Source organism: Equus caballus, chromosome 6 (genome assembly GCF_041296265.1).
Source record: "Equus caballus isolate H_3958 breed thoroughbred chromosome 6, TB-T2T, whole genome shotgun sequence".
Taxonomy (NCBI): domain Eukaryota; kingdom Metazoa; phylum Chordata; class Mammalia; order Perissodactyla; family Equidae; genus Equus; species Equus caballus.
In genome coordinates, this window is record NC_091689.1 from 92648223 (window position 1) to 92673875 (window position 25653).

Consider the following 25653-nt stretch of genomic DNA (forward strand, 5'->3'; position numbering starts at 1 on the left):
TATTCTGTAAGATAAAATGTCCACGATCGAATAAGTTTAAGATATTCAGAAACTCCGATGGTGCTTTAAATGCTCTGAGGTATCCTGTGATGTATTCTTATAAATGTACTAAGAATCAATGTATACATGAATGGTGTATTCATATAAATTCATTTTGATATAAGAAGATTCCTGTAATTTTCTGAATGTGGTATTTTCATGTCCCTCAATTTCCCCGTCACCCAACCCTTCTGATTCCACCTCCATTTCTCAGTCTTCAATGGCAGAAACAAGAAGCTAGGGCAGACACAAAATAAAAATTTATTAAAGTACTTTCATGATGTGAAAACAAAAGACACTTAACAAAAAAACTAGTTAAGAAAATATACAAATTGGTCTTTCTACAACTGGCTTTTCTTAAATCAGTTTCCAGAAATAGGACCCAAGAATGCTCTTGTGTGGCATGGGAGGGAGTCAGCAGCTGTTGAGCTCTCCAACGGCTGAGACAGTGAGATGACTCGATGGCAGAGGCTGGGAACATGGGCAGCCTAAGCCAAGGGTGGGGTGGAAGATGAGCCTGAGGCTTGGAGCTCTGAGTGCCAGTGAGAGCCAAAGTGTGGCTCACATGGTGAGGCAAAGAGTGTCAGTGAGGAGACTGGAATTCCCTCACCAGACAGAGGACACTCCCCAAATTCCACCACCTGCAGAACTTCAGCAGGAGATCCACTGAGGCCTCCATAGAGAGGCCGGGGGAGATTCCTTAAACCTCAACCAGGGGTCAATGGGAACCAGCAGAGAAGGAAGAGGGTCCCCTGTCCCCAAAGCCTTGCAGTGTATAGTCTTCCCTTTGAACCCTGACATCATCGTGGGAAGGAGGAGGGGGAAGGGGGAAGGGAATCTTTGAGAGGATAGAAACGTCCTTGATCGGAAATCTGAACTTCGAATTAACAGAAAGGCTGAGTTAATCCAATAAAATAAAAAAGTCTAACAAAACACTTATGTTGATACTGAAGGAAACAGTAGGGACTATAAACTGCTTAATCCCAGGCATGTAGTTCCTAGCATTGAACCTCATTTTCTACGAGTCCTAAAACGAATATTTGCTGACTCTTTTGTAAAACAGCTCCAAATGAATTTCTAGGTCTAGAAGTCAAGCAACTATTTTTGTTCAGGTTGAGTCTTTCCTAGCCACCAGGACAAATAGTTTGAGAAAGTTTAGTGTCATTTCACACATCACATTCTTTGGGGAAATGTTAGATGATCCATTCTGACGTTAGGTAAAGGACTCTTCTTCAGATAGCAACCCTCCCAGTACAGACCAAAGTGCCACACAGATTATCTGTAGACTAAAAACAAATCTCCAGCCATCCCTAGCGTAATAACACTTCAAACACCTCACAGAACTAATAACTTCACAAATATGAAAATTAAGGAGCCAAAGAGATTAGTATTTTTGTTCTTGACCCCCCAAAAAGCATTTATTATGACCTCACGTTATGCTTTCCATAGAGAGTAAAAATTGCTCATTAATTCAGTTTTCTAGTGACGTTCCACACGCCAACGGTAGCTTGAAGTGCTGCTCAATTGCTTATTAAGGATGTCCTCTTACATCACCGGGATTTTCCACTTTCTTATAAAATTTTTTACCACGAACTGTTACCATGTGGTATTACCACTAATGTGACTTTGGTAAACAGCTGTCTCTTGAAGTTTGCTTTTGTTTCCTTTTCCTTGAGTGTCTCAGCCTTATCTGATTCCTCTCAAACTCCCAGATCTGTACTGTTGCCAATAGTGGTATTCTGCATGTAATGGTTGAAGCCAATTTGGAATTTTTGAAGCTCCTCTCTGTCCAGCATACCAAAGGTTAAGATAGGGCATACCTGGGTTGCCATAAGGCAAGTGACTTCCGACCCTGCTGTACATTAGGATCATCTGGGAAGCTTCTGAAATTACAGAGGATTATAATGTGTAGCCAGGGTTGACAACCATTAGCAAAATGGATCTACTCCAAGTAGAAATTCACAGAGGGGAGTCCATGAGCTGCAGAGGAAGACAAATCCTTTTCTCTTCCTTCCTCCATCTACATCTTCCTCATTACACTTCCTCCCTCTGCTCCATCAGGGTTTTTTGGATGAAGAGCACTGACCTAATGTGTTCCTCTGTGTGGTATGTTTTCTTTGGGGGCAGAGGAGAGAGGGATATTGAAGAATGATGGTGGAAAGAGTGTTGGGAACAAGCAGGGACAATATTATGATGGCCAACTAGGCTGAAGGCTCCATCTTTCTACCTCACATAGGAGAATGATTTCAAGGTGAGAGGAAAGTGAGTAAATCCATGGAACCAAGGATAAAATAGGGAGACAGAAGGTAGTTGTAACTTAGGGGGTGGGGAGGAAAGGCAGCCTAGGGTGGAGGAAGTCACCATGATCATGGCACGCACTGGGAAAACCTTTGAAGTTCTCTCTCAAACCTCCACGTGACCCTGGGCAGATTACTTGTAGCATTGCCACTGGGAATAGAAAAATGACAGCTCCTGGGGTTGTAGGAGTAACACGGGGAGAGTTACAGAGGCCTGACTGGGGAATGCAGGCAAGTCCCCTGGTCTTGCCCCATCCTCTCCCTCCCACCACACTATGTAGTAAGCCCGTTAACATTTTGGAGAAGAGCAGTGGGTAAAGGAACAGGAAGGTTCTCTGAAAGGGGACCACCTCCCCTCCCTGGCCACTGACAGACCCAGGAGTGGATAAGCAGGGCCTATGCTCTGCTCCCCACCCTATCGCCAGCCTGAGTGGCTGATGCCCCCAAGGGAAAATGAGTTCTCAGGAATAATCACCAGACACGTGAGAAATACAGCCACTTTATAAAAGAGATTATAATAAATAAGTGCTTTATGCTAGATGAGGCAGGATTATTAAAAACGGCCAAACAAAAATTTCAACTAAACATAATAAATTTCCTCCAAGAGATAAAAGAGAAACAGGAACATGCAGTTATAAAGAAGAACCAATTGGAAATAATGGGTATGGAAAAATACTATAGTAGACGTAAAGAACTGAAAAGATAGGCAAAATAGTTAAAAGAATATAGTTCAAGTATGTTAATGAACTTGTCAAAGAATTCTCCCAAAGGGCATCAGAAGGAAAAAAAGAGAAGCTATTTCCTTAAAGAAGAATTAACAAACATGGTGATGAAAGAGGAAGAATGAAGATCTATCTATTATTTATAGGAAATATGTGAAGAAATTAAGACCCAAACATTCCCAGAATCAAACTGGGTAGAAAAAGAAATACTTCGTATGAACAGATTATCATGAAACTTTAAAACATCAAAGAAAATTCTTAAAGGTTCCAGGGTGAAAGGACAAAACACTTATAAAGAAAACATAATAAGACTAATATAAAACTTTGGAAGAGAAACACAGGAAAGAGGAGGATCATGGAGCAACATTTTCCAGGTGCTGAAAAAGAAAAACTTTGAACTGAGAATTTTATATCCAGTAAAATAATAATTTAAATGTGAATTGCTATAAAGATATTCTCAGATAAATAAGCCCTAGATGTCTTCTATGCAAAGATGAAAGCATTTTTGTAGGAAGTATAATGGCAGAGAGAGAAACTAATCCAGGAGGAATCTTGGCAATATATGAGAAAAAGAAAATGAATAAATAATTTAGTGAAAATTAGTAGAGGCCTCAAAGTATATTCATGACATTCCATAACTATTAATAAGACAGAGGGGGTTGGGGTGGGGAGAGACAAAGCATGCTACATCACTTGTCTTCCTGAAGGGGAAGACAGAGGTAATAAGTTTAAGAAATTAATCTTCAAACAAGTAGAAGAAAACTTTCTCTCTCCAAAGGAAGGTAGGAAAGAAGAAAATATTATGATAAATAGAAAATAAAACTAACATGGTAGAAATAAGTTCTGGCACAATCAAAAGAACGCCAAGTACAAATAATGGTTTAAAACACAGAGAGTTTCAGATTAGAGAAAAATAAGGGGCCAGCAGTATAATGAATACTTAAGTTACAGACTTTTGGAGTGCTAGATTGAAAAAACCACAAAATCTTACACATGTATCTTAGACATATCATAAAAATATGAATAGCAATTTTGTGTCAAAGTAAAATTCAAGGTTAAAAAATCAAAAAAACGTCATTAAATAGTGGTTAAAAAGGATAAGAATATACAAAATCATCAACATATACTCAAAACACATATAATAACTACTAAGAGAAAGAGATAATCAGTAATTATAGTTAAGATTTCAATAAATTCTTCTTAGAAATTGATAAACAATCTGATGAAATATAAGGAAAGACAGAAAACATTTGAATAGCGCACTGAATTTGAATGAACGGATCTATATGGGCCTCAACGCGTTCTTTTGTTTGTTTTTGTGCACACACGGGACAATCACAAAGAACAAACCATGAGCAAAGCCCATATTGATAAGAGACTTATCAATAATATCCAAAGAATTAACTTTATACAGATTATATTCTCCAACCTCAATTCAATAGAATTAGAATTTAATAGCAAAAAAGTAGTTAACAAAATCTTAAAATTCTGAAAACTAAAAACTAAACAAAACAGAGAAAAAACATAATACTAAGGAACTTTGAGCTAAAGAAAAAATCATTAGAGAAATAATGAAATCTTTAGAATCAAATGACAAAGTGGTACATGTCAACGTGTGTGAGACAGAGCTGGAGCAGTGCTTAGAAGGAAAATTATAAAGCTTTTAATAAATTGTTCTTTGAAAGGATTAGTAAAATGAATAAATCCCTTGCAAGACCAATCTATAAAAAAAGAAGACGCAAATAAAAAATGCAGAGTGAAGGGGCCAGCCCCGTGGCCAAGTAGTTAAGTTCACACAGTTAAGTTCACACACTCGGCTTCAGCATCCCAGGGTTTCACTGGTTCGGATCCTGGGTGCGGACATGGCACCACTCATCAGCCCACGCTGTGGCAGCGTCCCACATGCCACAACTAGAAAGAATCACAACTACAATATACAACTATGTACTGGGGGCTTTAGGGAGAAGAAAAAAAAGAAAAAGAGGATTGGCAACAGATGGTAGCTCAGGTGCCAATCTTTAAAAAAAAACAGAGTGAGAAGATGAATTAGACAAAACAAAATCTAAAATTGAATTCAAAATTACACACATTTATTTGCAAATAAATATTTTAGCCCAGAATAAATACATAAATTTCTAGAAAAACAGAAAATCCAGGGGCCAGCCCGGTGGGGTAGTGATTAAATTCACTCACTCCACTTCGGCAGCCTGGGGTTCACAGGTTCAGATCCCGGGTGTGGACCTACACACCACTCATTAAGCCATGCTGTGGCAGTGTCCCACATACAAAAAATAGAGGAAGATTGGCACAGATGTTAGCTCAGCAACAATCTTCCTCAAGCAAAAAGAGGAAGATTGGCAACAGATATTAGCTCAGAGCCAATCTTCCTCACCAAATAAAAAGAGAAAAATAGAAAATTCTAAGTTTTTCAATAATAAATAGAAAATTATTTTCTATTGAGTCACAATAAATTTCCATTGTATTTTTGAGGAATGCAACAAACCCATTTAAAAAGTATATGGAAGAATAAAGGTTCGTGAAATGTTAATTTTGAAAATAAAAAGCAAATGGGGAGGATTACCCATCAAAGAACAGTACAAAGTCATAGAAATAAAAACAGTATGGTGCTAGTTCAGGAATGGACAAGTAAACTAAGAGAAAAGAAGAGATAACTCATAAATAGTTCCATTTATATTTGGGTTCTTGCTAGTTGATAAAGATGGCCCCACAAAAACAAGAGAGAAGGATGGCTCATTTAGTAGATGGGGTTGAGAAAACTGGCTCATTATATGTACAAAACTAAGCTGGACTCCTCTACCTTATGGCACATCTTAAAAGTAGATTCCAGATGAATTAATGACTTAAATGTGGAAGGCAGAATTACAAACCTAATAGAAGGAAAATTTACTGGAGAATCTATATCACCTAGGAATTGGAAAATGCTTGTTGAACAAGACCCCAAAGGCACACACCATATGTAGAGTAATGGATGAGTCTGACTACACAAAAATTAATTATTTCTGGTCAGTGTGGACTACTGTAAACAGATGTAACAGATGGCAGACTGGAGGAATTTTTTCCAATATGTAAAGCAAATAAAGAACTAATATCTAGAATAAACAGAATTTCCTCCAAATCAAAAGGCAAATCCTAGAAAAGGAGATACAAAAATGAACAATAGACATGAAGAGATGCTTTAAGAAGGGGAAATAGCTAACACGGACGTGAACAGATACTCGAACTCAACAGTAATCAGAAAAATGCATATTTAAATATCTATAAGATACCACTTTATTCCCATTTGAATGAAAAAAATTCGAACATGGATGATATCAAATGTTGTGTAAGATATGGATAGATGGAAACTCTCATGCTCAGTTGGTGGAAGTGTAAACGGTCACAGCTATTTTGGAAAGAAATATTGGAGAAATAAAGTATGTTTATGCCCTGTAGCCCAGTAATTACCTCCTGAGAATGTATGTCAGAGAAACTCTTGCTCAGGTCCATAAAAGGACAGATATAAGGATGCTTGTCTTCATGGTATTTGAGGTAGTAGGTATAGGAGGCAGCCTAGCTGTCACTCACCACGGCGTATGAATAAACAGAATATGGTAGATGCACAACACGGGACATTAGGCAGTAGTTAAAGAGAAGCATTGGATGCACAAACAGCCAAATTGATCTTAAAAACAGAGTGAGAAACATCAGGGATTTATAGCTTGACGCTATATGTACATTGAAACATACACCCAACAACAACCATGTAATCTACTAGGATACATAAATGTTCGAGGACATATATCAAACATCTTAGAGTGCATGCCTATGTAAGGAAGGGAATGCAAGTGGCATTTGAGAATAAAGGTGAGATTTAAATTGGACTGAAACAGGAGAGGGGTCTTGTTCAGACTGATAATGATGCTGTCCTATGACCCATGTTGTGTGAATGAGCAGTGAGAAATTCAACTCTCTATGCCTGAGGTGCAAAAATTGAGTTCAGAGAGGGAGAAATTTACACACTTACGTTCACTGATGAATGCCTTTACTGTGCTCTAAACACCACGTATAAGTTCACTTGGCTCTCTCTGTGTCTGCATCTCTCGCCTGTCGGAGCAAAGTAGACATGGTTTTATATCCTATAGTCAAGTAGAATACTGGAAGGGTTCTAAATTTGAGTTTGGTCTTCAAAGATGTGACATACTCTTTTAGTACTCAAAGCCAAAGTCAGATGCTAAACGAGCTTCACCAAAGCGCTACCTTGATTATTAGCTGCAGCTGCCAATGGAGGGGTATTTTGGCCCCCACTATCCAGAGTCTATTGAGAAGCACTGGAGATACGATCATCAGGGTATTGCTGGGCTCACCAGCCAAATACCTTCAGAATCTCACCTTGATAACGAATCCATAGTTTGTCGTGTACTTTGTATTATGAATTTTACCCATTTGTCATTTTAGTTGTCAACAAAACCTTGAAAAATAGGATTTAACTGAGGCATGAACTGAATGTCTTATTCAGGGTTCTTGGTAGCAAGCAACAGAAATGAACTCTGGCTAACCAGTCAGAAAAGGAATTGACTGGAAGTATATGAACAAGGCTAGAGAACCAGGTTCTGAAAATAAGCAGATGCCATCGGAGGCTGGGTGGCAGGAGCCACAAAGAACAGCCAGGTTGGACGCTGTCCTGAGCACCAAGGACAGACACTACTGCTGAGAGAAATCACTGCATTCAACCCTGGGGGCCACTGCCCTGAACTGAATGCTGTGCCTTATAACATTGGCTTGAGATTTAAGCTTCCCTGGAGCATCAGACTGGCTGGGCCCCAGCTGTCAGGAGTGTGGGGAAAGCAAGTATCTTTATCATTTAATTTTTATAGCTCAAACTGACTAACACCAAGACTCAGGCAATGAGAACATTCTTGTAAAGAGGAAGGGGAGTTTGGAAGTGGATCAGCTACCATACTGATAAAACTCTAATGCACCAGGAAAAGAAGGGTTAAGTCATTTGCCAAAGACACGAAGTAGTAGGTGACAGAACTGGGTTTCAAGTCTGTTCTCTTTCTAGTATATTTAGTCTTGCCTCATATATAACATAATGATGATAGAAATGAATCAAAAACATTGAAAAGTCCCTCAAAATCAAAATATATTAGAATAGGAGTCACTATCAGATTAAATAGTTTCTAGTCCTCCCTCCCAATGCCTCCCACTCCCCAGTGCTCTCTCATCTGAGATCCCATGACACGTACACTTACCTCTACAATATCGCTTTGCACATGACATTCTAATACCTGTTTGCACATCCCTCATTCCCATTAGACTGCCAAATCTTCAAGGACAGTGATCAACTATTGTTTATCTGGGTGTTATACAACTGGACACATGTTCAGTGAAATTTTGCTGAATGAACAAGTTAACAAAGGAATGAAAGAAAGACTGACTATAGAAAACCACCTGACTTAAAAATCGGGGCATGAAACCCTTAGCTCTTGAAGAGCGGGTAAAAGGTGTCCATATATGACCTAGGCGGGACCAGAAACTAAAAGAACATTTTAGTGTCTTTGCTTAAGTTCAGCTGAGAAAACAATTTGCCCTTTGCTCTCAGTCTGGGTAAATCGAAAGGCTAACAAGGACAGCTGAAGGCATTGGAAATAATGCTGGAAAAGATCCTATCACTTGAGTTGTTGTGAAAATATCACTAGATGCCCAGACAAGGCCTAAGCTGAGTGGGCTGGAAGCCAAAAGCCACAAAACATGCAAATGATTTCTCAACAGTCGATGCACACAGACTTTCTGTATAAAGTAAGTCTTATCAAGGGTACCATACAGCCTTCAGTTGTTTGAAAATCTGCCAAACCCTAAAATATAAATATATTCAAACAATCTACCATACATTAAGTAACTAGGTCAATAATACTTGGATGAAAATTTAAATGCTTATGGAAACATCATAATTTTTTCCATGTAAGTTTTCTTCCCACATTAGATGAAAAGAATTCTGATTTAAAAGAAGTTTTTCACTCAAGCCCAGCTGGATAGTATTTTTTGGGATTAGAATTGCTACTTTAAACAGAAATGTGTTCTTAGAGCGCCACAGTATAAAAGTCATCTGGGGCAAATTCTTTATTTGTCAAGAACACTTCTAATAAAATCATGCTCAATAAACACACTAGCAAAATACTAAAATAAGACAAGCAAAAATAGGAGCAGGGCTGTCCATTCCCAAGCACCATGAAATGCCAGGAAAATCACTTACAATCTTAGACTTAATGTTTATACTTTACAATATAATGAAGAGAAAATTATACCAGGAGGGAAGATATTGATGACAAAGCTCTCTCTCCTGCCATCGTCTTCATTCAAGTCAGAATTTAACAAGCACTATGCCTTTTACTAGAAATATGAATAATGAGCATTTGGAGAACTGCTTTTGACATAAAAACAGAGTAATGCAAGAGTGGAGGCAATGTCCTATATTTGGCTCAGAATATTCTTGTTCCATTTATTCTAATGTTTCCTTTCAGTTCTGAATTAAAAGAAAAAAAGAGCGGCACACATTGTTTATGGTACTTAGCCAATTCGGGTCCTGTTTTAGCTGCAGAAGCTTCACAGAAAGCATCTGGCAATAAGAGACAGGGACAGCTTGGTTATTCATGAAGTGCCACTGTTCTGCTTTATGAAGGAGTCTATAGCAGGAGGCGTCCCGGGATTTTTTTTGGAGCAAATAAAGCTTGTATTCTCCCAGCTGTGGTTTCTTCCGTCAATCCATTCACTAATGCATCCATCCTCATTAATCTGGCAATCCAACAGATAGTTATCAGTCTTTGATTACGTGCAAGGCTTTGGACACAATGAGGGTACAAGAAGGGGGTTGTGCGGAAGAGGCTGCATATTTTGGTGCTTTGGGGCATGGCCTCTGGAGCGGGTGCCAGCGCTCGGATCTCCACCAGCGGTGTAACCTTCAGCAAGTCACTTAACCTCTTTATGCTTCAGTTTCTTCATCCATAAAATAATTCCCCTTAGGTTGTTGTGAGGATTAAACAGGTTAATGGACTTCAAAGCGCTTAGAAGACGGTTAAGCCGGCCATGTGCTTTAATCATCATTACTCCCTAGAGCATCTTAAAATACTTTGCCAGAGTTTTCCCTGTAGGGGCAGAAGGGCAATTTTCCAATGCTGATGAGGGGTTTGGATCAAGGGTAGATTAATTTGAAAGGGTAAAAGTAATGAACTAGAGCCTGTACCACACTTCTTCCAGGGCCGGAATTCTGTAATCTGAGCCCTTGTCTTCCCCAGACGCTCTGCAGACTGGGACCTTCCAATCCAGAGCCTTAGTGCCCTGGTTTCTGATTCAGTCCTGACCAACACATCTGGGAGTGAGATTTCAAGGTAGTCTCCCCAGCCTCTGCCTGGCATGTGACAGAGAGGGGCATTTGCCCGCCAGACTTCCAAGTTGGCTCAGTAAGCGTGACTGGACTTCGGTCTTCGTTTCCTGGTTAGCTCTCTTCACTAGAATAGGAGCTCTAGTCTGGACCTCAATTAGGTTGACCTTCATTTAGATTTTGCTAGCTCTCTGCCCTAAGAGGGCTGGACTCCATTACCTATGCCCTCAGCCTCAGACCAGGTTCTGCCATAAACAGGTGAAGTCCTGAAATCACTGGCCTCGGCTATCCCTGCTGAGAAATCTCTTCCATTTCCTGGGCCCACACACTGGACTGGCGCCCCATGATGCCAACCCCAGACAGGACAGTCCCCCTTTAAAGCCTGTGAACTGGACTTTTACAGCACTTTCTGGGAGCATTCCTGCTAGTTTCCTCGGTCGCCGTCTCGGGACTGTTGAGCTGTGATTAATCCTCCGCCTGTGTCTACTTAAACTTCATCATAACAGACTTTTTTAAAAATAGACAAAATCACTTTGAAATCCTTTGATATCTTAGAAATTAAGTGGATAAGTTATTAAATATACCACATGAAAGAGTAAGGATTCAAGAAATTCATGACCAGCTCAATGGATTAAATCCAACAAGTGGAATTTAATAAGGGCTTTGAATATCTGATCTTTCACTTGAGTACTAAAAACTCAAGTGCTTAAGTACAGGGTAAGGGAGATGCCTGGTTTTTTTTTTTTTTTTTTTTTGGTTTGGTTTTTGCTGAGCTAGCGTCACCCTGAAGTAACATCTGTTGCGACTCTTCCACTTATTGTATGTAAGCTGCCACCACAGCATGGCCACTGACAGACTAGTGGTGTAGGTCCACGTGGAACCCAACCCAGGCCACCACTGAAGCAAAGTGCACCAAACTAACCACTAGGCCCCCAGGGCTGGCCCGGGAGATGCCTGTTAACAATGCGTATGAAAAATCTTGAAGTTTTGTCTGCCAATAAACTTAATTCTAGTCTAGAGTATAACTGTATGGTTGGCTGTATAATGACTCCTGGAGACATCCAAGGCTTAACCCCCTGGAACCTGTGAATGTTACCTTATGTGGAAAGAGGAACTTCACAGACATGATTAAACTGAGGATCTGGAGATGGAGAGATTATCCTAGATTACTCAGGTGGACCTTAAGGGTGAATCCTATAAGAAGTATCCTTATATGAAGGAGGCAGAGGGAGATTTAACTACAGAAGAGGGAAAATGTGACGTGACAACAGAAGCAGGGAGAAAAGGCATGTGATACGAGGAAGGGGTCACTTCCAGAAGCGAGAAAGGCCGAGAAGAACAGGTTCTCCCCTGTTGTCCTCCAGAAGGACCCAACCCCACCAACACCTTGATTTCACCCCCATAAGACTCATTTTGGACTCTAGAACTGTAAGAGAGTAAATTTGTGTTGTTTTAAGCCGCTGAATTTGTAGCAATTTGTTACAGCAGTCATAACGCTAATATAGGCTCAAACTCTGTTCCGGTTGGATCACATCTGAGTTACTAAATTCCCTTTGAGTCATTGTATATCAAGAAAGATGTAAGTTTATTGGAGTGACTCACAATTATAAAGAAACTCCAAACCATATCGTAAGAGGAATGTTGGAAATAATTGTTTCTGCTTAAGAAGCCGCAAGGAGTTGAGATTTCAAATATTTTAAGAGTCATCATGTGGAAGAACTAACTTGTCCTGAATGTCCCTAAATGATAGAGCTAGTGTCACAGCTTGTAGTTTTACATTTCCTTGCGTGATTATTTGTTTAATGCGTTTCTCCTCCACTGCTCTCTAAGTTTCATGGTGGCAGAGATGGATTTGGTCACCATTTTATCTCTAGTAGGCACTAGGGGTAGGAGCCACTCAAAAAATGGGAACAGAATGAGAGAATTTTTTAAAATCTCTCACTGTGGGAGGTAGGGTACAAGGTAAGTCATTGTAACAAAGAGACTCGAATAAAAGTGGCTTAAATAGGAGAGAAATGTTTTTCCCCTCTTCCAAAGTAGTCAGAGGAGGTGAGCATTCCAACGCTGGAACGTGGCAGATTTTTTCCACCTTGCTGCTCTGCCTTGTCCTGGGGTGTTGTTCTTGGCCACGTGGTTGATGCCGGCTCATTTCCACGTCTGCATTCTAGTTGGTGGGAAGGATAAAGTGGCAGGAAGCTCTTTGTCAAAGAGGTGGCACCAAAACTGCACACATCACTTTCATTCACATGTCACTGTCCATACTTGGTTACACGTTCACACCCAGCTGCAACGAAGGATATAAAATACATCAGTAAAGTTGGTGGGCACGTGCCCTGTTAAAACGTGGGGGAGTCTATTACTAAACAGAACAAGGGAAGACTGGCTGTTGACGGACAGTTGGCAGCCTTTTCTCCGACCTGGAAGCAGTAAATTAAAATGAAAGAATTTTGTATCCTTTTCTTCATTTATTCTAAATTCTCTCTCTCTTTCCCTAAATTTTTTCCTTCTTTCCTTTTCAAACAGTCCCTGGGAAGGTAATATTTAGGTGATTTGAGGTTAATTTTATTTGCTAATTCTCATTGTTCTTAATGAAACCAGAACTAATATTCATCTTTTCTATTACATTAATTTAAAATACGCACATATACATGCTAAACTGATTGCCACCATTAAATGTATTTAAACTATGTAAATTACTATAATTAATTCATATTATTTTAATTATTTTACACTGCTAATCCAGATTCGTCAACTCATTTTTAGAAAAGTGATTCTATTCCGTTGCACGCAAAGTTGTAATTCAGAGACATTCTATTAAACTATCCAACCTGTCGTTATATTGATGTACAGAATCAGTGACGAATTTTCTACCAGACGCTCTAATAGGCAGCAATTATCACAGAATCCTTTTATAATTTACCTATTTATAAATAGGATGGCGATCAGCAGAAGTTTATGATGAACAAATTGTGAGTGACTTGCTTCTTGAAGAATTCTGCAATTTGAACTTTTGGAGAAATAATTTAATAAATATAAGCTGTAGTGGTAAAGTAAGAACCACTCTACAGTAAATTTTTTCGGCTCTACCTTCAAAATACATCCAAAATCTGGCCCCTTTGACCACCTCCATAACCTAGACCATGTCACTGTCATCTGTGACCTGGGTCATTATAGAAACCTTCTTTTTGGTCTCTCTGCTTCTATCCCTTTCTCCCTGTGGTCTATTATCCATGTAGGAGCCAAAGTGATTATTTAAAAATCTAAGTCAGATCAAGTACCTCTAGTGTCTTTCCACCTTACTTAGAATAAAATCTATAGTCCTTGCCATGGTCTGAAAAGCCCTAGTGTATTAGTCATCAATTGCTACATAACAAATCACTCACAAAACTCACTGCCTTTGAACATCAATGACCATTTATTATCTCACAGTCTCTGTGGTTCAGGAATCACAGAGAGGCTTAGCTGGGTGGTCTGCTCGGGGGTCCCTCATGAGCTGCAGTCAAGATGTCAGCTGGGACTGCAGTCATCTGAAGCTCCCTACATGGCTATGGGCAAGAGGCCGCAGTGCCTTACCATACAGACTTCTCCTCAGGACTTTTGATTGTCCTCACAACACGACAGCTGACTTTCCCCAGAGTGAGTGATTCAACAGTGAGCAAGGCAGAAGGCTCAGTGTCTTTGATTGGCAGTCATATGCCATTATTTCTACAACATGCCCTTGGTTGCATAGGTGACTCTATTCATTGTGGGAAGGGACAGCACAAGGGTGTGGTTATCAGAGATGGGTATTAGTGGGACCATCCTGGAGGCTGCCTTTCTGGTTTCATCTCCCATCACTCTCCTCCTCTCTCCTCCCCACGTACTACCTCTTTGCTCTTTCTCAGCCTGTTATGTGCATCCTTTCCCCAGGAACTGCGCTAAACTGTTCTGACTGCCAGGACCACTCTTTCCGCAAATGTCTGCATGGCTCTCTCCCTCATTTTATTCAGGTTTTCCTCCCTTGTAACCTATCATAGGACCCTTTCCTCACCACTTCTACATAAAAAAAAGCCTCACTCCCTCTCCATGTTTTTTGGCCCCTAACTTGCTTGACTTTTCTTCACTAAAACTCTTACTACTCAACATATTATATATTTATTAATTTGTCTGTCTTTCCCTCTGGAAATAGGGACCTGGTCACCACTGTATTCCCAGTGCTGAGAATAGTACCTGCAAATAATAGGTGCTCACTAGGTATCTTTCAACGAATGAATGATTAGTGAATTCTGTATAACATTCAAGTGAATTTCTGAGGATATACCACCAGAAAGCACATTCTTTAATTTCTCCTTGACCTAGGCATGGTGAGTATTGCCTAATTCAATAATAGAAATAAAAAGAACATCTATCAAATTACTAAATAAATTTTTAAAGACACTTAGCTTAGGAGAAGAAAAATTAAGTACAAGCATACATTGGAAATGTGATAAAACAGAATTATGTGTTTGGTTTTGGTCTATGATTATTTCTTCTTTATATAGGAACAGGATTTATAACTATAGTGAATTATTTAAGTAGATTTAAGAAATTAGTCACAATGTAGCAATAAAAAAATTAGAAAATTTAGGATTGTGTACAATATCTTGCAGAGCACAGAATACACTTTATTCTCCTATAATTTCACAATGTATTGTAAATTTTTATAATTATGATGAGGAAAATACCTGAGCAGAAAATAAGGTCTCCTATGCAAGGGACAAGAGAACAGAGCACATCACCTGCATAATCAGTGGAGATTTGTGGTTTGAAGAAATTACAGCATTTGTCTCCTCTAATTAACCTCTTGTTCAGTCTCTCAAGTTTTTTGTTTGTTGGTTGGTTGGTTGCTGAGGAAGTCTGCCCTGAGCTAACACCTGTGCCAACCTTCCTCTATGTTGTATGTGGGTCACCACCTCAGCGTGTCTGCTGATGGGTGGTGTAGGTCTGTGCCTGGGAACCGAATACGCAGACACAGAGTGCACCGAACTTAACCTCTAGGCCATGGTGCGCCCCCCAAGTCTTTCAAGTTTTATGTAGGAAAGTTTGTTGTCCGTGGTCTAAGTGATTTACATCAGTCCAAGAAGAAAATGTCCCTGAGGAAATCCCGAAATTACATATGCATGATCTTTTCACCTCTATATGGAGACATTAAAATATCGAGTCAATTGAAGCAATGAGATTTTTCTCTGTTGTTCTAACCCTCATTTTAGCCTGAAGAGCATTTGAAATGACCTTAAACATTATACTACCGTTGGGAGAGAACTAATTGACATGTTTAGGAAGCTCTACCTAGTTTATAAAACCTTAGGCCACGTAATCACGTGTCTCATTGCTCCCATCATTTGATTTTTACTTCTTCCTGATGAAAACTGCTTAGGGTCTATTTGAGGCAATAAGAAGATAGGAATATTCTTTTTATGAAAGAATTAAGTTGAAGTAACTTCCTTGTGTTGCCTTCTAAAAAATATGTAGTGTCACTAGCTGACATATCTCTGGATACCACGGCAATTTCATCCCAGAGAGATGGTCTCACTCAACATGGAGGTGGTTGAAATGCTGTTCATCTACACTGGACTCATCCGTTGTATTATCTCCTCAAAAAAGTAAAAACAAGCAAGGAAAAAGAGGAACAGAAAAGAAAGAAAGGAAGGAAGGAGGAAGAATGGACAAGAGAGAGAGAATTCCAATTAATACGAAAAAGTTCTTCAGAATTATATAACCTGTCTAGTCCATCTGAGATGGACTTAAAGTCATTTACTTACTTGAGTCTCAAAAGGACATCACTGAAAAGGCAGTCACCTCCATAGTGTAGAACTTTGCTAAAGACACCTGGGACCTCGTTAGACTCAAACTACAGAATGTACAATAATAAGACTCCTAGTTTCTCAGTTCTGAGTATCTTTCTTTAGGAATTTTTTTCCCTTTCATATTCCCTGGTTGAGGCCTTATGGAAAATCCTATCACAAATGGTAAGAGAAACTATGACAGAGTTACAAATAGAAGCTTCTTTATCCATGACATTTTATAAGCAAATAATTTATTATTATTATTATTGAATTTTGTGTATTATTGTTGCTGTGGACTGAATGTTTGTGTCTTCCGCCAGTGCATATGTTGAAGCACTAATCCCCAAGGTGATAGTATTTGGAGGTGGGGCCTTCGAGAGACAATTAGGTTTAGATGACATTCCACGATGGACCTCATGGGAGCCTCCATGATGGAATTAGTGTCCCTGTAAGAAGAGGAAGGCCACTGCCCTCTCTCTGCCTTGTGAGGAAACAGCAAGAAGGCAGCCATCTGCAGGCCAGGAAGGGGCGCTTACCAGACACCAAATCTGCCAGCGCCATGATCTTGCACTTCCCAGCCTCCAGATCTATGAGAAATACACGTTTGTTGTTTAAGCCACTGAGTCTATGGTACCTTGTCAGAGCGGCCTAAACTGACTAAGACAACTTCCCTTGGTAGTGCGTGTGAAATAATTGAAAAACACCATTTGTGCCTCCAGATCTCTAGTATAGGCCAGAATACAACAAGATGAAATAGAAATCATAATTTAATAGTTTTACAGGTTCTTATTTTGTAAGGCCCTCATAACCTTGCAAAAATAGTCTTTAATGTAGAATAGGGGCACAATTCTTCAGAATGATTATAGCACTAAATTTTAAAATAATCTAGAGGATGTAATGAGTGTTATTAGTGGCAGTAATATCTGCCATCATTATCTATGATGAATATTTATAGAATGTTCACTGAACGTATGAAATTTTGCTCCCTAGAAATCCCTTTCTCACTGAATATTTTCAAAGCTGAGCTGGGCAGTGTATCTGAATCCCTTTTGTGGGATTTTAAAAGCACATATGTTTCCCCCCCCGGGATTTTATGCACCTACCAGGTCCCCTCAGCCCTCATGAGATCTCTGTTACGGTGACCTACTGATAATGTGAGATGTGTCATATCTCTTGGTGTGTTGGTGTGGAAAAAAAGACTGAGAATGGGTTTCAACAACCAAAGGAACTACTACTTTGTTCTATCTCTTCCATTACAGCAGTTTTGGTCAGCTGGCTTCTAAAGGAGTCGTTCTCCATCCAGTTCAGTTGTGAGGGAACACGGTTAGTGTAGAAAGCACAGATATCCTGAGTCCCAAAGACGCAGGCTGATGGTACCGACAGCGTAAGCACTCAGCTGACCTCCTCCTGCTGTCTTTAATACGGCTGGACAGCTTCCCCTCACCGTCAGTTTATCTGGCCTAGAACATAGAAATTGATTTTTAGACTGATCTTAAAAAAAGTCAAATCAGGAAAGCAAATTATGTGAAAAAATTTCATGTGATGCATTTCAGAACCAAGCAAAATCATAGAGAATTAGTCACTATTTGGTATTCGATGTCAATACTATTCTTCTTGAGCACAGCTTGAACTTGAGATTGCTTCTTTTTTGAAATTTTATCCTTATACTCCTCTAGGTCATTTCTGAAAATATTCTCTACTTTTCCTACCAATTGACAACATGCACACACACTGCGTCCTCAGAATCTAATCTAACCTGATTCTGATTATTCATAATCCAGGCTTCCCAAAAATCACTGCATGTTGTTTCTGCCGTACCTGTTTTCGCTCTACCTACAAATTCAGAATTAATTTAAAAAACTGAGAATAAGAAATACCAGAAATTCAAAATCACTAAATCAACATACTTATTTTTACTCAGATAATAAATTTTGAAATATTTTCAAAGCAGGAACACATGATATTTATGTAAGTATACAATATTTCAATCATTATTTACATGTAGCCTGAATTAAAGGCTCGCATGCATAATTTATTCACTTGTATATTTAGCATGTACTGTGGCATAAATTCTTTAGCACAGTATATTGTTAAAGTTCACATGAAAGTTAGACTTTCCACCCAATTAAAACTTTGGGTCGCTTATTGTTATCACCTGTGGGAGCCAGTAAAGTGGGCAGGTTCAGCCCCAGATCTACCAGTTACTAGCTATAGTTAAGTCACTTTCTCCACTCTCTGCCTCAGTTTCCTTTTCTGTCAAATGAGGCTAATGGCAATACCTACTTCACTGTATTGTGAAAACAACCCAATTAACTTCTCAACAGCTGGTTTTACTTATTGGCTGCATGTTACTTGCAGACTTTAACAAATATTTGAGAAAAATTTCACATTACTAATGCAAACATGAATGTTACGTTAAGACCATTTTTTCCCACTGCCATAAAAGCATCAAGAATTGAGGGAATTAAGCCAATGCTTATCCCTTCTCCCTAAAATAAACCAAACAACACCTTTGATTTTAGTTCTGTCAAAAGTGACCCTCCCTCCACTCCCCGTGATCTTATAGGAAGTATCTGAATACTGATGTAGTATATACGAAATCATAAAGCTGGTTTTTTGAAAGAACACAGACTTTGAAGTCAATAGGCCTGAATTTTGAGTTGGTTCCTCTTAGTAGTTGTGTGATTTGAGACAAGTTCATTAAAATCTAAATACGGTACTGAGTTTAGTGTAGGGAAACTCTGGCAAGCGGCTGGCCCTCAGTATATAGTAGTTCTTATAGGGCCATAAATTCCATCCTGGGGGAAAGAGAAGCTATAATCTCTGCTAGATACACCAAGAGATGAAACGTTCAATGTCATGTTGTTCATTTTTGAGTTTCTGTGAGTTTTGCTTCAATAATTTAGAAAGGGGGTGATCTTAAGTAGTTTTACTCCTGGTAAGGCTGTTGGCTGGTCCACAGCTGGTCCATAACAAAATCAAAGTTTATCTTGAAAACCTATGCCATTTGTGTGGGGATTTGTCAAATGCATAATAACATACGACTGAATGTGCCATTCATGGAGACCTTCTTAAACAGTTCTTTTCAGTGAACCAGCTCTGGCACGTGTAACAGCCTATAGAAGGGTCTGTGAAAATGTATCACTGTGAATGAAATCTTAGGAGCTATTTCTTGGATATATGCTTTTATCAACAGAATCTCTAAAAGATAGGAAATCATAACCCTACATAATTATCTCTTGGTCCATACATACTAGCTCCTTCTCACGAGAGAACAAGTTGTCCCAATGATCCATTTGCAGATTCATGGTCCAACAGAAATGCCACTTTGAGAAACTATGGCATTTATGAGCCATTAGAATAGAGCCTAAAAAATTGAGAGTCAAAGTTTACATTGGTTAGATGCAGGAGTTCCAAAAATGCAATGTTTCCTACACTTTTCATGACTTACAATCCAATATGTACATTTTTTTTTCTGGTTATAATGCTTTCACAATATTTTCTTTCCAAAATCTTTGCCAACGTTGTAAGGCCCAGCGGTTACGAGAATCATACAGCTGATGTTGCTGGAAGCTTGGTTGTGAAGGTACAGTAGGAGCTTCCCTTCTTCATTGCATGGAAGTTGCAATAAAGTCTTTAAAGACGCAACTGATTTCTGCCTCTAGTAATTGATGTCCAGGATATTCAGTTCCAATGAGTCAGTTCTTGCTGAGTAAAAAAAAAAAAACAACAACAAAAAAACACCATAATTAAAGGAATCTGGCATTACTTTTAGGGATAAATGTTTAATATATCAACCACATAATAAAGTATAAAAATAAAATAAGAAACTATTTTCCTGGTTTATGAAGCAAGACTCACTCAGGGAAAACTTAGTGATGCTAATGTTCACATTGTAGGAACAACAGAAACGCTAATCTGACTTCCTTCTAACGCACATTACTGGCCACATTTTAATCTGTGGGTGCCCCATATATATTTGTAGCACAAAAGAATGAACACAGTCTCCATACCTTTTCCAGACACCGCTCAAAGCCTGGTTCATATCCTTATAGCTGACTGCGCCCCTTCCTCTGTGAAGTGTACAGCTGGCAACTCATCATGAAACCGTTATATTAAAGAATATTTTCAGTGTGAAAAATAATATATAGTCATTAGAGAAAAATTGAGAAAGACTGAAAAGTATAAAGAAAATACAAATCACCCATCATAAGCCCATCATCTAGAGATAGTCAATATTACATTTTAATATATTTTCTTTTCAGTCTTTTTTTATTCAAAATAGTTTTCTTTTATAAAATTGAGAACATGCTGTATATCTTTTTTTTACCTGAGTGTAATATCAGAAACTCTTTCTATTGTCATTAGTCATTGATAACATGATTTATAATAGCTGTAGAATATTTCATTGTATGAATGATTGTATGTACTAACATATTCCATATTATTAAATTTTCTGTTACAAATGGTGCTTGCAGCGAATAACACCAAACACAAATCTTTATGACCCTGGTGATTTCTTTAAATGATGTTCCTGGAAGGTCCTAAAAGTGGAATTATTAGTTCAAAATATGTAAATAAATGACTTTTGATTAACAAATGACAAATTAACTTAGAACTCATATATAAGAAGTTTCTTCGTATTTTTCTCTTTCTGAAGGGTTTCTGTTTCGGGTAATTCAACACACAAAGGAATTATGTTGCTGAGGGGATCAAGGGAAAAATCCTTTGTGGACCTTGGGTCCTCCTTGCAGTCAGCCACCTCTTTACATTGAAGTTTTCTCCCCTGACTGTATCCTAAATTAGTGGATGCTACAGGCCTTAAATATGAATCAGGCTTATTCAACTTGACGAACGCAGTGGTTTAAATTTATTATCCAATGCTATATTTAAAATGACAGGGTGTGAATGAGGTAGTAGCATGTTTTTAAAAGGTTGGCAAGTATTTGTGTCTGATCAGTCCAGTCTCTGAATGCCTAGCTCATCTTACGAAGAGCCTGGACTCTACCCAATTAAGCCCATGAAAATTGGATGTGTTTTCTCTCTGGGGTAGCCTGATTCCAATTCTACGAAAAGAAAACACACGTGCATATACCAGATTCTACAACTCCTGCCTACTGATTTTCTGATCAGACCGACCAGGATCTAGTTTTCAGGGGCCGCTTCAACTCACTCCCTCCTCCTGTCTGTTGGTAACATGGTCAACCCTCCTGGAAGGGAGAGGACTGGGCTGGGGGGTCTTACCTTACTTTCTCACTGGGCCTGTGGGTGATAGGTGTTGGCACCAGAGAGCTGTGTTCTTTGTGCAAAGCCCATCCATGTTGCCTCTGGGAGGCAGGGTAGTGTTCTGTGGTGCCAGGCCGCACGGGTTCATAATGCTGGTCTCACCACACTTGAATATTATGACCACAGGCAAATGCTTAACCCAACAGCCATGCTGTCTCTATTTCCTCATTCTTAGAAGAGGACTCGTGAGAATGGTGTCTACCTAAAAAGGTCGTTCTGAGGATGAAGTAAGATAATGAATGCAAAGGGTATGGAATGGTGCCTGCTGTTAATAAAAGAAAAAGAACCTGCTCTTGGTTGTAACTTCAGAAATATAAACAATCTGAAATCAAGTTTATACATCTTAATCCACGCACTCATGCATCCCTTCGTTCAACAGCATGGTACTCTGCTTAGTGCTGAGATAAGAGAAGATAAGACAATAAAAAGTGAGATTACATATGTAAAGAATTTAATATGGTGCTTGTACTCATAAGTGACATTATTACTATAAAATTATAAATAATGTGTGTTTAAATAAATTATCATGATTACAGACGCTGAGAATTAAAAAGTGTTCTTCTGGGGGCTGGCCCCGTGGTCGAGTGGTTAAGTTCGCGCGCTCCGCTGCAGGCGGCCCAGTGTTTCGTTGGTTCGAATCCTGGGCGCGGACATGGCACTGCTCATCAAACCACGCTGAGGCAGCATCCCACATGCCACAACTAGAAGGACCCACAACGAAGAATATACAACTATGTACTGGGGGGCTTTGGGGAAAAAAAGGAAAAAAAAAAAGTGTTCTTCTAAGTCAAAACTTAATTTAGAATAAACTGGACCTGGAGGTATGGATTCAGTGGTGCTAAGAAACCTTGCATCTTGGTAGGTGCTCTCTGGCTCAAATATTAGGACGCCATGGATATTGTAATCAAGTTGGTGAATTTCAGGCCTGGGGAAAATCTGTGTGTTTGAGAAAGAAATCTGATGTTTTGTTATTGAAAGGATATATTTATTTGTTGCAATGTTTGGCTTGCAAGTCATTTTTGCATGTAAACCCTGGGGGGTGGGGAGAGGAAATAAGCCCTCTGTGAGGGATATTCCGCAAGGGATTGATGTACTTTCTAAAATGACTGTTAATGGAAGGTGAAAAGTCAAAACAACATTACAGAACATAGCAGACATGTGAAAGAGTGACCACTATATTGCTATCTGGTATTCTCTGAAAGAATGGAAATTTACATGGTGAAAGAAGAAAAGTTTGTCTGGATCTAGGCTCTGTATGAATTCAACTGAAAGCTAAAAATATTTATTTTTCCTTAAGAGAATAAAAGAAAAATGGTTATTTAATCAAATAGGGGGCTCTAGGGGCCGGCCCGGTGGTGCAACAGTTAAGTTCCCACGTTCTGCTTCTCAGCGGCCCGGGGTTCACTGGTTCAGATCCCAGGTGTGGACATGGCACCGCCTGGCAAAAGCCATGCTGTGGCAGGCGTCCCACGTATAAAGCAGAGGAAGATGGGCACGGATGTTAGCTCAGGGCCAGGCTTCTTCAGCAAAAAAGAGGAAGATTGGCAGTAGTTGGCTCAGGGCTAATCTTCCTCAAAAAAAAAAAAACAAAAATAGGGGGCTCTACATAATTGCTTTGGCATTAAAATCTGATGGTGAGGTAAGATTGGTCAAAGCACATCCAATGAAATTTTGAAAATGTGATATTCAGAAGGCTAAATTTCAAGGAAGACAGCTTAGACAGATTTGGCCAAAGATACACAGTTGTATCGGATGTTCTCATTCCATCACACAATCCGTCAAAGTTATCCCCAAATTTTATACTTGATTCTTATATTTTTTGTAGATGGTAACATTAGCTGGGAACCATCTTTCCAGCCAAACTGAAACAAAGAAGGACAGCAGAATTTTATCTTCATGTTGATGTGGAGCTTGTCTCTGAAGTCTCTCTCAGCTCTTTTGCGAGGTCTTCATTGTCTTGTGTTTGCTCAAGTTAATAAGACTTCTGTAGTCCAATGCTCCTGAACTTTCAGCACATCCTATCAATTGTTTTGATTGATGTTCTGATTGTTCTTTTTGAAGAGAACAAGATCTTCTGCCAAGTTAAGCAACATCCTCCTTTCCTCCATGATCACACTCAGTCTCTTGGAATGAACCTCATGCTAATTCCAAGAATCTTTTTAATTTAAAACATTTTGATTGGTAAATTTGGATTTATACTCTATTAGTCTTTTACTCACTTTTCGAAGTGTTCGTTATGTAGGTCATACTTACAAATTTTAAAATATTTTTCTACCGAATTAATCTAATATCTTATACTGCAATCATCTTTGCCTATAGCTACAATTATGAAACTACAGTGCCTCCCAGACATAATTATTTCTTTATTCATACTTTATTCTCAAATTATTTATAATTTAAAAAATATGAGTACATGTCACCTGCTTAATTATTTACATGTTTAATCTCACTGTATCATCATCATATCAGCTCCTGAAAAGGTACTGAGTCTCAGGTAGCAAGAGACAGAAATGAGACTCACACACATCTGAGAGACTCCACTGCTAGTGTATGTCACAACATTATGGTTATTATAATTAACATTCTTCTGTTCCCACTGAGGGGAAAGGTATTTGCCAAACCCAAATCTGTCAGAGTTTATCAACAATGGATTGCAGGTGATGCTACTTCTGGAGCCAAGTAGTAAATAACATTCCAAGTCAATTGATTTCAGTGCAGAGTTTTCATTGCCTGAGACATTTTCCTATGTTTCATTGAAAGTATTTCTTAGGATCCTGATGATGGAAGACTCAGAGACAAAACTCATGAGAAGACCTCATAGAACGTTGCACTGTTTCACTAGACTAGGCAATGGTGCAAAAGAAAACAAACTTAACTACTAATGTCACCTTGTTTGGCTAACACATCTATTGTAAAGTACATGTAATACATAACTTGTTTATTCATTTACTTCTTTATCCCATACTGATATCTGGAGCCCCAACTCTATTGTTCGGCGCTATATGAAAGACTAGAGAGGCTGTGATGAGCAAGATACCTCCAGGGAGCTCAGAGTTTATGCAAAAGGACTTACCAAGACTTGAGTTTAAAATGCAGATTCCTAGGATCTGCTCTCACTAATTTAGATTCAGTAGATCATCATTATTTTCAATAAGCCCCTGTGGTGACAGTGATACAGATTACAAATATATATTATATATAATAAATAAAATACATCTATATTTTATACACACACAAAGAAAAATTTTAGGCCTAATAAATTTATCCAAGACAGTTCTCTGGAGAGAAAATCTCTGAAACAGTGAAATATATAAACCACAACTAATCCCAACTAAGAATATCGGAAAGAAAGCACAAACATAAAAATATAGAAACGAAATTGAGTTAATAGACAGTGTGGTGGATTAAAAAGGCCATGAATTCTTAGCCACTTCTACCATCAATGGAGCAGTCTATATCTTTCAAACTTGGCCTCTAGCTGGGCCGTATGACTTGCTTTGTCCACGGGAACATTAGTAAATGTGGCGAGGGGAGGGGTCAGAGACTTGATCAGTGCTTACGCTTTGGGGTTTGCCTTCTTGAGTCTTTTAGACCACCGGGATGTGAGGAAGACCAGGATAACCTGCTAAGGAATGAAAAGCCATAAGAGGAGAACCATGTGTCTCAGTGAACAGCCAGCACCAATTGCCAGATATGTGAGTGATCCATCTGGACTCTCAACTCCCAGTCCAGCTGTCAGATGACCGCAGCCACAGGAGTGATCCCAGCAAAGACCAGCAGAAGGCCCTCCCAGATGGCCAACCCACAGAATCATGACAATCAGTAAACTCCTGTTTTAAGCCATTGACTTATTGTATCACAATAATAGATGAGTGAAGCAGCCAGAGATGTAAAGGACATTCAAGTATTCGAAAATGTTTTGCTCAAATTCATGAAAATTAATTTGATCAAAGGAACAGAATAGAAAGTTCAGAAATTAAGACAAATTCATTTTTGAGTTCGGTATATGACAAGCCTGGAGTCTCATGTCGGTAGTACAACAGAAAAAGTATTCAGTAAATGTTGTGAGAGCAACGACTAGCCATTTGGAAAAAATAAAACTGATCCTCACTTCTTACCATAATATT

General features: G+C 39.0%; 1 long non-coding RNA gene across 1 annotated transcript in view; it reads right to left on the reverse strand.

Annotated features, from left to right (window-relative positions):
- Positions 1 to 16474: 16474 nt before the first annotated feature.
- Positions 16475 to 25653, reverse strand: part of LOC138924848 (uncharacterized) — a 79602-nt gene continuing 70423 nt past the window's right edge. Inside the window, exons 2-3 of the long non-coding RNA XR_011440166.1 lie at positions 19692 to 19948; positions 16475 to 17700 (exon numbers count right to left, since the gene is read on the reverse strand). This is a non-coding gene — a long non-coding RNA (uncharacterized lncRNA). The remainder of the gene's footprint in view (positions 17701 to 19691; positions 19949 to 25653) is intronic.